This window comes from Rattus norvegicus, chromosome 11 (assembly GCF_036323735.1).
Source record: "Rattus norvegicus strain BN/NHsdMcwi chromosome 11, GRCr8, whole genome shotgun sequence".
Lineage (NCBI taxonomy): Eukaryota > Metazoa > Chordata > Mammalia > Rodentia > Muridae > Rattus > Rattus norvegicus.
The window spans coordinates 43,836,110-43,851,226 of record NC_086029.1 but is presented as its reverse complement, the minus strand read 5'-3'; the positions used below and the strand labels follow the sequence as shown (position 1 = coordinate 43,851,226).

Below are 15,117 nucleotides of genomic sequence, written 5' to 3'. Positions count from 1 at the left end.
AATTCTAGTGTTGCAACCTAAGTATGTACTCAAGCTCCCCCAGGTAGACACAGTATTACAGACTAAGTAACGGATGAACCAGGAAATGCCTTGGCTGACCTCCGAACTAATACTATCATCCATTCATAAAATTATGCCACCTCCTCCCCCTCCTCCTCCCGCTCTTCCTCCTCTTCCTCCTCTTCACTATTCCTCAAATAGTTCTGGAAGTTTCCACTTGGGATCATTTTTGCTGTGGCAGTTTCTGGGCCATTTGTTAAACAAATGTCACATACCCTAATGAAAGTTCGGGCTAAGGGAAACTTAGAGGTCACTGAGCATCTACTCTATGAATAAAGGAGGAAGGTGAGGGTCATATCATTTAGGACACTGGGGAAAGTCACAACGTTTTCAATCACTTAATCACTAAGGAAGCAAGAAAGGGGTTTCCATCAGTTCTACACCCACTCAGTCCAAGTAGATTTATCATTCTTTTTTTTCCCATTGGGTTTCTTCATTTCATCCATCCATCCATGCATCCATCCACCCATCCATCCATCCATGCATTCATGCCACAGCGGCTGACCGAGTGAGTGCCCAGTAAGTGCCAGGTACTGTCATGGAGATGGTGAAGGAAAAACAGACAGAGATTACCACCTTCACAGAGTTTATGCGCCAGGAACTCAGAATAAATAGAATTCCTAATTCTACTTCCCATTTAAGGTTTTTGTTTGTTTAAACAATTCTCAGAAACTGCTTAATTAAAATCAAGGTGCTGAGCAAGTGTCCCAGACACAATTTGATGAGTGTGGCGACTATAAATATAGCTGGGCAGTTGCTTCCACAGAGAAATGGAAGTGTCTGGCACATCCACGATATTTTAAAGACAGAGACTAAGCCCCACGAGAAAGCAGTATCTTAGCACACGGCCCAGATTCAACAGGCTCATCTCCTGAAACAGAGAAGGTGTTAGAAGCAAGACAAGACAGGTTTTCTGGTAGGCGAAGGCTGGACCCTCATGCACTCTGCCTGCAAGTGGTTAGCACCCCGCTGTGGGAAATGAAGAATGTCAAAATACAGCAGCTGAGAATCAAGGCGCTCACATCAAAGCTGCGGGGAGAACCCAAGGGTTAAAACAGATCCCCAGAGCACAGGGGAAGCTGCCAGAAAGGAGATTCGGAACCACGTGGAAGACCTCGTGGTTTGATGTCACAGCCTGGCCGCAAATGATCTCCAGCATTTGGAAACACAGGTAGAACAAGAAGTCCACTTCTTATAAAGTTTTGCTCTCATCTTTGTTTCTCTTGTGGTGCCTCTTTTATTCGTTAATAAAATCATGGAAAATGTTCCCTATTGGCTTCCTTCACCTTGCTTCTTTCTGAAGCCAAATTTTATAATTATGACACCAGTAAAAAGAGTTGCTTTAAAGGAGACTGAACCATATAGAAATTTTGGAAGAAAATGTAATACATTTTAAGTCTAGACTAGTAATTTTTTTGCTTTGTCTCATAAAGCATTTCTTTTCTATTGTTGAATATTGCAAAAAGCAAAAAATTTAGATATAGATCAACAGCTTGAATCCCCTTTGAAAATAAATAGCTTGTGAGATGCCTCAGTGGTTCGGACTTACTGCCTGAGCTTGGTCATCAGGACTCACATGAAAGGAGAGAATGAACACCCACATGTTGTGCTGTCTGTCTGTCTGTCTGTCTTACATGCACATTAAGTAAATAGATATAAAAATTACAACAGCATGTATTTTATACTTTGTTTGAAAAATGAAACCTAATTTTAAAGTACCATAAACCTTGTAATTTTTTTAAAATTGAAGAGAGTACATTAACTAGATTTAGAATATTTAGTAGAAAAGAATTAACTATCTCAGTAGTCCCATTAACTATTATATAATATTGGAATATTTATGCCCACTCTAGTTAAAAAAATACTTTCTCATAATCACACATTTTATACTATTTAAGTAGAAGGATATATTTTTAAAAAATAGTATTTTAAAGGCTGGAGAGATGGCTCAGTGGTTAAGAGCACTGACTGCTCTCCCAGGAGTCCTGAGTTCAAATCCCAAAAACCACACATTGGCTTACAAACAGCTATAGTGTACTTATATATAATACATATTCTTTTTAAAAATAGTATTTTAAAAGGCAGTTATTTTGAAAGATTGTAAGTTTCTTTGTTTCCTTGGTTCAAGCGAAAGACTTGTGTTCCAGCCACATGCATATGGCAGAGCTTTGAGGGAACCTTTTCTTACAAGAGTGCAGGGTAGCCTTATAAATGAGGTGTCGGGGGAGGTGCCATAACCATAGGCTGTCTCCTTTTCCTAATTCATCTTTTTCCCCATACGTAAATACATTTTATTTTGATCAGGTCCACCCCTCCACTACCTCCACACCCCATCCCAGCTTCATGCACACGTTCTTTCCACATATATATGACCAGTGAGTCCTAATAGTATTGCCCACACTCACACATGGGAGGAGGGCTGTCCACCGTCACATGGACAACCTATCAAAGTCCCACTCCTGATGAAAACTGACCCCCTCCTTCAGCAGCCTCTCAAGTAGGGCTGGGGCCCTGAGAGGGCCTTCAGCCATTCTGGGATGTCACTCAGTATGGCTTTGTGCAGACCGTGGGCAAGCGGCTGTGTCATGTCCAGAAGATATGTTTCACAGCTGTCCTGAATCTCTGGTTCTTATGATCTTGTCCACCTTCCTTCCATGATGTTCTCTGAGTCTTAGGGAGAAGGGATCTGATATAGCTGTCCCATTTGGGGATGAACCATCTATCTGTGTTTTGACCATGTGTTGACTTCCTCCCATTGTCAACAGAAAGCTTCTCTGGTGAGGCGTGAGCCAGTCTAATCTATGAAGGTAGTTACCGTGTCAGTTAGCAAGATGACAGTAGTAGGCTCTCCCCTTGCGTCTATGACCTCCTAGCCATGGATTCTCCACCAGGCTAATTACAGCAGGCATGAGTTCCTTCCTGTTGAGCATGTCTTTCAGACAACTGTTGGCTATTCCCAAGACATTGGTGCCACGACTGTTATCACTGGGCACTGATACCTTTCTGGGAGAGTTATTAATGTAGCTTTCTGGGTTCACTGTTGGTACCCTTTCTCTCCTGGCAGTAAGACTAGCTCTTATAACACTGTGATAGGTAACCAACAGAGAGAAGGGTTCCAGTTCAATGTCACTTTGATTTCTCCAGGTTCTATTACCAGGATGCATCTTCAGTGACAGTGTCTGAATCTCTTCGGTAGTTTAAATGGCCCCTATAGGTGCATGAGTGCTTTGGTTGGAATAGTGTCATTTTCAGTTTGTTTCTCTCGGCATCCTGCTTGTGGATTAAGCTGTGAGCATTCAGCTGCTCCAGTCATCTATCACCACACCTACACTCCACCATCATGAGCTCTAACCCTCTGGAACCTTGTCTTAGTCAGGGCTTCTATTCCTGCACAAACACCATGACCAAGAAGCAAGTCGGAGAGGAAAGGGTTTATTCAGCTTCTACTTGGATGTTGCTGTTCATCGCCAAAGGAAGTCAGGACTGGAACTCAAGCAGGTCAGGAAGCAGGAGCTGATGCAGAGGCCATGGAGGGATGTTTCTTACCAGCTTGATTCCCCTGCCTTGCTCAATGGTCTGGGTCCTCCCACCTTGATCACTAATTGTGAAAATGCCTTACAGCTGGATCTCATGGAGGCGTTTCCTCAAGGGAGGCTCCTTTCTCTGTGGTACCCCAGCTTGTCTCAAGTTGACACACAAAACCAGCCAGCACAAACCTTAAGTCTGATTAAATGTCTTCTTTTCATGAGTTACCTTTGCCATAGTGTGGGCAACTAAGTGTACTGGCCATAGTCTGTACTGTGTTAAGGGTGTCTTGGAAGCCCTTCTAATTGTGTGTGCACACGAATGCCTGTGTGTGCGTGTGTTCACATATGTAGGTGTTTCTGTCTGTGGAAGCCAGAAACAAACCTCAGGTGATTTTCCTCAGGAGCATCCACCTTGTTCTTAAGTTGAGGCTCACAGATCAGGCTGGCTGGCTGGCTGGCTGGCTGGCAAGCCTCCCTCAGGGTTTTGCCTATTTCTGTCTCCCTCGGTGCTAAGACGACAAGCATACTGTCATGTCCAACTCTTCCTTGTGGGAGCTGGGGAGCCAACCCAGGTCCTCATGCTTGTATGGTAAGCACTTTATTGACTAAGTGTAGTGGTTTGAATGAGATGCCCCCCCCCCCCCCCAGTCTCAGGCATTTGAATGTGGTCAGTTGGCGGAACTGTTTGGGAAGGATTGGAGGGAGGGTTGACTGTAGGTAGGAGACTTAGTCTTTCATCCTGTCGGAAGCTGCTTGACATTCCACATTCTTCATGGATGGAAACTCTAGGGGAGAACTGGGGAAGACCAGTGTGACAGCCAAGGCAGACCCCTGGAAGGGGCCGTGGGGAGGGGCTGCGGGGAAGGAGGGATGATGGTTAAGTGATGCTGATGCAAGGAGGGAGCTGAAGCAGCTTATGGAAGGGGGAGAGGCTGTGACCGTGCAGAATTTCCACAAGATTAGGCAGGCTCTCTGCTTGCCAGTTTGCCCGAGATGGTGTGTCCTCATTATTATTCATGGAATTCTTGGCACAGCAGATCATAGCGGACCACTGGCGCAGTCAACCAGCAAGGTGTTTTGTTTTGTGGCGTGTTTTTGGTTAGCCTAGAACCTGTCAGCAGCAGCAAACATCAAGCTAATTTTCTCAAAAACATGCCAGTCTTTGAAGGTGGGGAATTGTTCCTAGTCCCCTAAGTATCTTAATTGATGGTTGCATTCAGCACTCAGATACAGCACATTTCTCTCTATTTCTTAAAGGGGGGGGGGGGCTGGAGAGATGGCTCTGTGGCTACAAACGCTGGCTGCTCTTTCAGAGACCAGGGTTCTATTCCTAGCACTCACTCACATGGAAACTGGGAATCCATAATTCCGGGTCCAGTGACTCTGGCGCCCTCTTCTGGCACATAAGTGGCAGACAGTTATATCTTCAGGCAAAATACCCATACACATAAGATGAAAATAACCATCGAAAGGGTGAAAAGACACACAATGGGGGCACCTCTCACTGTAACGCGAGTCCCTCGGAAGAGCACACCCCCCTTTGAGATCACCCTCAGCAGAGACCTGCAAGGCACACAGCCTCAGCAGGTACTGACAACCCGAGGCAGATCCCCAAAGGCACATATGTGTGGGATGAGAAAATCACAGACACACACACACACACACACACACACACACACACACACACACACATTTTTTTTTAACGTTTGGGAATTCTCAGAAACCAAAAATGAAAGTAACTACTAAGAAGTATAAACAGGAGAGTTAGTCAAACCTAATGTGCAAAATTAAGTATTTGTAAAAAATAGAAAACACGGGGCTATAATTTTAATTTAAAAATGAAAACAGAAGCATTTGCAAGAAGAAATAAAAAAAATAAAATAAAAGGACGTTGTAACACTCCAGAGGCAGGACGGGGAAGCATCTGGGTGCTAATGGCCGCCATGCCTGAGAAAATATTCTCTGCAAAGCTGGTGGACATAGCAAGCAACATCAAGACAATTAACTTCCCAAAGATGTCCATCTCGGTCCCGAGGCACTGCTCAGCGTTTCAAAAATAGCTTCCATCCCTAAGTCAAAATGCACAATAGAGAAACCCCGCCCAACACTTACCAAAGGAAAATGTCTTCTGATTTACCCCAAAGAGTTCTAATGTAAAGGTATAAGACACCCTGGTTCTCAGAGGCCTTCTCTAGCTGATCATTTTAAAGACTTCTAAACTTCAAAGGCTTCACATTGGGTTTACAAGCCCCGCCGAATTAAACATGAAGTGCCCAAAGAAGTTTAAAAGACAAAAAGAAGTGGAAAAGGTAAGAAAACCAGGCTGCAGGCAACGAAGTGTCCCGGAACATTTGAGGCTGCTTAAACTGTTCAGAACATCTCAAAATGAAAGCAAGCATGGGGTTAGGCCATGTTTGATGTTGCAACATTGATTTTCTATCGTGCACTTTGAGTTAACACAGAGATACAACTTAATACCGTAAGCATGGCCTCCCCCTTTAGGGTTGCAAAATCAGAAGAAATACTACACACTGGCTACTTGGTTTGAATTAGCAGCAATGGACAGATAGGATGTTGAGAGACTGAGTTGTTCTGTGACCATTTGCTGCTTAGTTTCCCCCACTTAACAGGATCCATACACTGGCTACGTTTAAAATGAGTGTTCTGTACAGGGAAGGGGAGGGGGAGGGGTTTTTATTGTATAATCTTCAAAGTGTTTAATTTGTATTAAAGCTAAATCCAGGGCCTCTGAAACCTCAGGAACTCTTGATGTGGATTTTGGGACTGGTTCACACACCTTGAGACAAAGACTTATAGTTAAGATATGGAGAAAAAGGCACTGTGTGTGTGTGTGTGTGTGTGTGTGTGTGTGTGTGTGTGTGTGGCATGAGTGAGTGTGAGATGCCGGGCAAATTTACTCTGAGGCAGGCGGGAATGGGCTTCAGAAAAAAGGACAGAGTGTCTTCCTGAAGAAAGGCCTCTAAGTAAACGCCACTGCCATTCAGAAGATTTGCTCTGACGCTTACCAAGTGGTGCTGGGAGAAAGGAAAATCTGTTGTCAGGTTTGGGGTGTTTATCAGCTCCCCCGTGAGACACTTGACCTAATGCTGTGCTCCCCCCCCCCACCTAATCCGCTGATCTGCATGCTGTGGCCTCCCAAGCCTCAGCCCACAACCGCTGGCAAAATTGCCTGGGACACTTATCCCGACGCATTGATCCCTTGGTATATTGTGCACAACTCACCTACTCCCCCCTTTCCTCCCACCCCCCTCTCACGCCTCCCCCGAAATTTAATTCTGCTCACAAATTGTGAAATAAGTTGTTTGGGCTGGATGTGTGGAGTGAATTGTCTCATTAATGAAACAGTCTGTTCATTATACGGTTGAAGGAGGGAAGACTTAGCGCTCCCATACCCCGGGACCCAGGCAGGTTAACGTTTTTAGACTGACAGTTGACAAAGGCGTGAATAGCTCTCTGCTGTCAAATCAGGCTTACAAACAGCTTGGCATACAAACAGTTACCGCTTGTGTGCATGCGGATTTAGGGTCCCCGGTCTGCTAATGCCCCAGATTTGTAAGTACAAATTGGTTAGTCTTCAAACTGTTTGCGAAAGGAATAAAATGACCAAAAATTAGTTTGTTTTTAGCCTTGTCCCCTCCCCTCCCTGCTCCTGAAAGTGAAACAAGAAGAAAGAAAGAAAAAGAAAAACCCGAAAAGACCAGGGTAAACTGTGTGTAATGGTCTGGTGGGATATGGTTGGGTTTTTTGCTGAAGGCGTTAAATTAAACAGGACTATTGTTTAGCAGGGAAACATTGTGTCTGCCCAGCACCCTGCTCCTCAGAAAGCAGCTGAAAATGAACAGGACTCTTTGGAGATGTGAGAGTTTAGCAGCAGAGCAGAGAGGGGGATCAAAAAACCTCGTCTCTATCCATTTTAATACCTGTTGCTTCCCCACTTTTAAATTGCCTAATTTAGACGTTGTCTAAAGTGCATCATTTAGATTTCTGAAACATTTCATAGGCAAATATGCTTAAATTCAATAAAGTTTATCTTTTAAGAAGTTTGGTGAGCAAATGAACACCAAAGCATCCAGGGATAGCACTCCGATGAAATTTTCTTTCCTTTTCTGTTTTTTTCTTTCCCCTGCATAAGTTTTAGTCTGAATGAGATGAAATAAGTTCTGTGTTAATTTATAGAGAAAACCACCAGGGTGATGATTAAAAGTTCCATTGCCTTCAAGGTTGTTCTAAGTCTCTCACTTAAGAATTCCTTTCTTCCTGGCCACAGGGGTTTGGCCAGGATGGCCACATTCCTTGTCATCCTAGAGTTTCTTCCCACATGTCATTAAGTACATTGCTACATTTTGCACTGCACCCTCAACACAGTCTTTTAAAAACCAGAACTTTGGGGAACTCTGCGAGCAGCAATTGTGAATTAACTCAAATGTCCTTCCAGACATGTCCCTGTCTGTGACTGGCCCTGGCGCTGGCATTTTGCAGCACAGAGAGACCAACAACAGTAACTTACGAATGTGCAAGGCCAAAGGCTATATACGCTATCTGAGTAAAGCAAGGGCCTTGGGCTGTAGGAGAGGGATCTGCGTCCCTCATCCCAAATAGGACCTGGCTTGTTTTTCTTAACGAAGCCATCTGAGCTACAGAATACGGGGCACCTGTAGACTTGTACACAGCCTCAGCCCCAAAAACTTTTTTTTCATAAAGTTATCAATTAGGCTATAACCACAGACTTTCATAGAGTCTTTAAACACGTCTGAAGATTGTAGCCTTCTTTTCTGTTGGGCCAGTTAAGCTGAGGAGAGTTGCACGACTTAATGACCTATTCAACACCGTGGCTCCGAGGGCCAGACCCCGTGGTCCCTGTTTCCCACCTCTCTCCTACTCTCAGAATCCCGCAGCCATCGCCTTTGTCGTGTCATTCCTTTTGTATCAAACCCAAGACTTTTTTTTTCCCCTACTTCATCACAATATCTCAGGCATTTCAATGTCAGAGACGGTAACTTCTGAACTGTGTTCTAAGAAAATACAGACACTTAGTAAAACGGCAAAAAGAGAGAGGCGTTTCCCTACGGGTTTTATAAAGCAGCGAGTGGCTGCCTTGTCAGGGAAAGCTTCCAGAGAATGTAGGTGTCTGCATCTTCCATGGCTGTGGAGACAGACACAAAGGTTGGAAAGGCGTGGCCGAACACCTACGCCTGCGCCTGCGTACTGTCTTGTTCTGAGGAATTGGAGCTGACAACCGGGAGCAGTGCTTAACAGCAAGCAGTATCTAAAACAACTGAAGAAAAGTTCTGAAGTAAAAAAAAAAAAAAAAAAAAAAGCTGCATCAGTAACAGGGACAAGCTTGGTGGGCAAGTCTGCGCAGAAGGAAGTGTCTTTTCACCTGAGACCCATTTCCAGAATGTCATTTTCCAGAATGGCAAAGCCTCCCTTGACCTTAGTTGGTCTCTGAGTTACATGAGCGCCTTCTCTCTGTCCCATCTATAAAATGGGAACCATGGCGTCTCTCGCAATTCTTGTGATGAATAATTAATTGTAACATAGTGCCTGCTCGCTTGTCCAGGAATCAAATACAAATATGCTTTCTTGTTACAAAGGAAGTATTTATGTGTAAACACACACACACACACACACACACACACAGAGACAGAGACAGAGACAGATGCATACACACATGTACTCTCCCCTATATCTGAAAGCTCAACCCCAGATTTAACCAACTTTGGACTGAAGATATTCAGAAAATGTCACCAGTACTGAGCACGGACACTCTTTCTTGTCATCTCTATACATCCGTGTCTAATAGTAGCATTAACAGTTACCTAGGCAGGCCTTTGAGTATGCAGGACAATGTCCACAGGTTCTTTGTATATACTGTGCCATTCTGTACAAGCGACCTGAACAGCCACATATCTCGGGATCCCCTTGCAGATGCTGAAGGATTCTTGTGTGTAACGTTCTGTGGTTTGTGAGCAATCTCAAGTGGGGACAGCAGGGGAAAAAAGACCTGACATATCTTGAAGTATCTAAAGGCTCGCTGGAAAACAGAGGTGAAGACTGTAACTCAGTAAATAACCTTATGGAAAATAAAATGTTGGGGCTGGAAAGGTGACCCGGAGGTTACACTGTGAGAACTGCTCATTGGAGAGGGTCTGAGTTTGGCCCCTTGCACTCAGGATCGGTGGCTCACGACAGGCCACAACTCCAGTTCCAGGGGAATCAGACATCTCTGGTTTCCCGAAGCACCTTCCCGTTCTCCTCATCCTCTGGCATACACAAAATCAAAAATATTAAATCTTTTTTTTAAAAATAAAATGTGTATGTCGACACATAACACACATATACCTGAATTTACGAGCTGTCTGTCCTCTATGCTGGAACCTTGGATTTGCCAGCGTAGAAGAGAAATGCCCACAGGTGTTTGCTTGGGTTGGATGTTTAGGGACAAGGCTGGACCTGAAGGGATCAGATTTCAATGGAGCGAGTCCCCGGCCTCCGACTCCCTGTAACACACTCACCTGAGAGGAGAGGCCGTTGCACAGCTGCAGCCATGCTTTCACCGGAACATGTGATTCTGAGTCCACGTGTGATTCCACGTGTAGAAACGACCATCTGGGTGAGCGTTACATGGCTTGGAGCTGTGCCTGTGAGCCTGTGACATTGCTCTTAGAAGCATCCCCTCAGTTGAATGCCCTGGTGGGGCCGTCTTACTCATGAATTATGGTTCATGAGGGGGAAAAAAAAAACAACTACTGGTCACGTTAACGCTTTTAAAAAATGTAACTGCAAAAAACATATCTTCCTTATGAAAATAGACTGAATTGGTAAATGTCTTAGGGTTTCCATGGCTGTGAAGACACACCATGACCAAGGTAACTCTTATAAAGGACATGTAATTGGGGCTGGCTTACAATGTTAGAAACTCAGTCCATTATCGTCACTGTGGGAAGCATGGTGGCATGCAGGCAAACATGATGCAGGAGGAGCTGAGAGTTCTACGCCATGATCCGAAGGCAGCAGGAGACTGCTCCACTGGCTATGGCTTGAGCATATGTAAGACCCCAAAGCCGACCTCTACAGTGACACACTTACTCTCCAACGAGGCCACACCCACCCAACAAAGCCACACCCACTCCAACAAGGCCACACCTCCTAATAGTATCATTCCCTATGGGCCTACGGGTGCCAATTACAAACTACCACAGGAAAACTACATGTAACCATGGCCTGAGGGTAAGACAGCAAGCAGACCAACTGCAACAGTTACGAAAACCATTCTACCTTCACTGGGACTTCCAGGAAGCTCTAAGGCCAGAAGCCTCTAGAAAGTGTTCAATTGTTTTACCCTTCGCTGTTATCCTTCTGGGAAGACAGGAGAGTTTCATTCAGATCACCTGTAGCACGAAGGGTCAAGGGGGCTGAGATATGACCAGACAGGGTTTGGGTTTAGATTATACCAGCTCAAGGCAATGGCTACATGTTGCTTTGATTCATGACTTCTTCTGAATTTCAATTATCATCAGCATCCCAGTATGGCTGAGATCTTCTTCTAGAGAAAAGGCTATAGAAACAGGGAGCTAGAGTCCATGGGATGAGTGGTAATTTGGCCCAAGAAGTGTCCCGAAGTCCCCATTCATTGAGACAGGGCCAGAGATCTGTTCCGCTGTTTGAAAGGACTTGGTGTGATGCTGAAAACAACCAGGATGATGCAACATACATGCACGGAATGTCATCATGAATCCTCTTGTCATGTGGAATAAATATGCACTAGTATAAAACTTTTTAAAAAAGCAGCAGGAGCAAAGAATCAAGCAGCTCTTATAGTTTCATGCCCATTGCTGTGATGAATTATCCTGACCAAATGTACCTTGGGGGAGGGAAGGGGTTCATTTCTGTTTTCAGTTCCAGGCTGCCTTTCTTTACTGAGGAGAAATCAAGACAGGGATTTAAAACAGCTATCCACACATACAAAGTTAATGTCAGAGAGAGCAAATGTCCTTGTGCTGCCCGCTTGCTTTCTCTAGCTTTCTCCTGTCCCATGTAGTTCAGGACTCCCTGCCTAAGGGATAAGTGCCGCCCACAGTGGGCTGTGTCTGTCAACACCAGTTAACAAACAAGACAATCCCCAGGACCTGCCCAGAGTCCAACCTAATCTAGGCAATCCCTCTCTCCTCAGTAGATTCTATGTCACCCAAGTCGGCATTTACAAAGTCATCAAAACAGTCGAAAGGACATGGGTTTGAAGTTTAACTACTTCTTACAGGCCGCATGACTTCCCTCATTACTTACTTTGTACAAGGCTGTCTTCTCCCTTCATGAATTCTAAGGAAGAGATTAAACAGATGACCGTATAAAACACAGGTACAGTTTCGGCAGCACAGTGGTTGTTTCTAGTTAAGAAGTGTCAGCTGCTGTTATTGGCTGCTGTCAGGTTTGTCTAGCACTTGGCTGTCTCGAATGTGCTCCTTGTGTGGACCAGTGGCCTCAGTGTCTCCTAGTTAACATATCTGGTCTGTGCCCCCACTCCCTAGACAGGAGGAAACAGAATTCTCATTTTAGTAAGGTCTCCTGACTCATGTAGCCATTAAACTACACTGGCTTCAGACACACTTTACACTTCTCCGGATGTCCCGGCCTCATCCCTCGAGGCCTTGGCTGAGTGTCGTGTGTGTGTGTGTGTGTGTGTGTGTGTGTGTGTGTGTGTGTGTGTGTGTGTGGTGTGTGTGTGTGTGAACTTCGAGTCTTCGGTCTGGATTCCTCCATATGCCAGCGTTCTGCCCAGCAGTGGGTGCTGCCAGGCTGGTTGTCTAATGAGTCTTATGATACATTAAATCTTCCAGACCTCACGGCAATTTGACCAATAGAGAAATAACTTTTTTTTAAAGGTAGCCCAAAACAAGCCAACTCAGGCGAGTAATGGGATTAGCATGGCGAACTTGGGGTTGGACCATGCGAGTGGCCCTCCATCCACCACGGCTGCTGTCCTCACAGCTGATTGTGACGCATTGTTTCATCAAATTAAGCACCAAAGGGATGTTGTAAGGGCAGCATATGGCCCCCTTTCAGAAGTAGTTAGCTTGGCACTGCGCAAGCAGCCTGTCAGGCTCCCCTGAAGCCTTCTAAATCCACACAGGGAAGCCATTTACTTTTGCAAACACTGTCTCATAAAAGTAGCTGCCTTTCTCTGCGGGCTGGCCATTGTTGCAAGGAAGGCCAGGACGTGGGCCTCAGTAGATTCGGGGAGGACAGGAAAAGGACCCATTACGTCCCTTTTCTCCTTCCCCCATCCTGGCAGAACGATCACTCATAGTAGAGGCTACACACTCATTCCTCCCACTGAAAAGACTCTGGATGCTGGCAAATCCATTGTCCCTCCTCTCTAAAGAGCAGAAGTGGTTGAGGTTAGGTTTAAAAACGAAGACAGGACTAACTTCCCGTGGTTAAGAGATCTGTTGTGAGGGGCAGTAGTTTGTCTAGCAATCAGGGGTGGACGTAGGGGAGGCTTTGTGAAGGAGCCAGGTGAAGGCACCAGGGTAAGCTGAGATGGAACCTGGCCTATGATGCACAGAAGCGCGGGTCTGGACGCCTGGAGAAGAGTCATTAGGCTTCTTCAGGAGCACTGTTTGGTTGCTATTTTGTACTGATGTGGCTTCCCTTCCCTCCAAGGAGCAAGGTGCTCACCAAGGTGTAATTAGCAAATAGCGATCCTCACAACACCCGCCCCCCCACTGGGATGAGGCGGGGCTGCAAAGGTACCATTACCTCCTCTCTCAAAGTGTCCCCCAAGTAAGACAGGTCCAGCAACCTCTCAGTGCAGGAGCTGGAGACTGCCATTGGGCGCTTTCCATCTTCCTTTGTGACTTCTGGTCACCCAGTTATCACCAGCCCCGGGGGAAGAAGTGACAGATTCAAAGTCTTCTTCTATCACTACTCAAAGTGGGATAGAACCAATAGCCCAAGGGCGACCTGAAACCAAAGTTGTTGTTGTAGTCATTGTTGTTAGAAAGCAGGGCAGGATCTGCTTTTTAACGGTTTAAAAAGATAGTTCTTAAAAGGTGAAAGTCACCGCAATTGATATCTTACCAATTGCCCAATAGTAACCACTAGTATTGGCATGTTGCCTCCCTGGGAACTTATCTTCCCAGGAACTGATCTTGGTATCTGATGGGCTTCCCGGTGGATACTGGGATCTTCTGGATGGTGCTGAGAATGACCCCAAATCCCCCTGATCCTTCATCGAGCCGGAACATCTGACAACCGACACGCTGCCATTGCTCTAATCGCTGGGGGACACCGACTTTACCCTGACTCATTGGCTTGCCTCTGCTAGGATCATTCAGTTTCAGGTTATTTTGTCCTTCATAAAGTGTACCTACGAGAGTCCTATGGTGGGAAGAAGTGGCAGCAAACAGCAAGCATGGCCTCAGGAACTGGATGCTGAGAGTTCAGGTCTCGAATGGTTACGCACAGGGCAGGGAGAATGAACCGGAAGTGGCGGAGACTGTTTACTCTCAGAGCCCGCCCCCAGTGACGTAACTTCCTCCAGCAAGGTTGTGTCACCTGAACCTCCCGAAACAGCACAACCGACTAGGGGAAGATCAATTGTCAAATGCTCAAGACAATGGGGGACCATTTCTAGTTTCAACTACTACAGTATTCACGGGTGTTTTTAAAGAAATACAATTTTAAGAAACTCAACTCACACTGAGTTAGAAATGCCAGCATGAAGAGATGTCGTGATCAAATAAGAGGAGCTTTTACCCCCAGCTTGAATAATGTGGGCGTTTTAAAGGAAAATATGTGTCTTGGAGAGGAAGCTGGGAATATATTATGAGTCTCTACCCGTTTCACTTTGTAGTAACCTAGTGTCCAGGATGCTTCTGGGGTAGATTCTGCCAGGTTGGTGCACACACACAGTCTTTACCAGTGGGCTGAAACGCCAGCTACACTTAGCGCTTAGCCGATTTAAATGACCTTAATCAACTCATAACCCTGACACCCTGGCCACTTTGGGACCTACTGGAAGTGAAGCTCAGCAAACAAGCCACCTGCCTGGGGAACACACCTGGAGCGAGCTATTTTTTTGGTATCAATTTAAGCCCAAACACTGATGCAATTTGGCCCTCTTTAGAGCCGGGCTTCATCAGCCACTCTCCGGTTAATTAGCTGGAGCTATAAGATGTTGCTAATAGCCACACAGCTTGTAAACATGTTGCACAGGCCCTGCCCCTGAAGATCCCCAGCTGGTAAGTGGTATCTCAGCTGGGGCTGGCAGAGTTTGGCTGTCCACCAGGGAGCAGCCACAAGGCACAGCCTCCGTTCAGAATCAAAACAGTGCACCCAGAGGGTTCCTTTTTTGTCTGCCTTCCCTGTAGCTCTGTGGCTAGGATAAAGAAGTAGCAAGGCCGCGTGGCTATGGCTCCAGGTCTTTGCTAACTCTATGTTTCTACCTTGTGTTCAGTCTTTGCAACTAGTGATCTGTTGGGACGGTGTGTTAGCCAGGATTCTTTAG

General features: G+C 45.6%; 1 long non-coding RNA gene across 7 annotated transcripts; it reads right to left on the bottom strand.

Annotated features, from left to right (window-relative positions):
* Nucleotides 1–8,662: 8,662 nt before the first annotated feature.
* LOC102554018 (uncharacterized) lies at nt 8,663–14,308 on the bottom strand. 7 transcript variants are annotated; one of them, XR_010056253.1, is made up of 6 exons: nt 13,978–14,308; nt 13,368–13,571; nt 11,895–12,132; nt 10,124–10,311; nt 9,428–9,642; nt 8,663–8,896 (listed from the first exon to the last, which is right to left on the bottom strand). It is a non-coding gene; the product is annotated as an uncharacterized LOC102554018 (long non-coding RNA). The 7 variants fall into 7 exon arrangements; XR_010056254.1 differs by having other exon boundaries at nt 10,124–12,132; XR_001840458.3 differs by lacking the exon at nt 10,124–10,311 and having other exon boundaries at nt 13,978–14,107.
* Between the last annotated feature and the right edge of the window lie 809 nt (nt 14,309–15,117).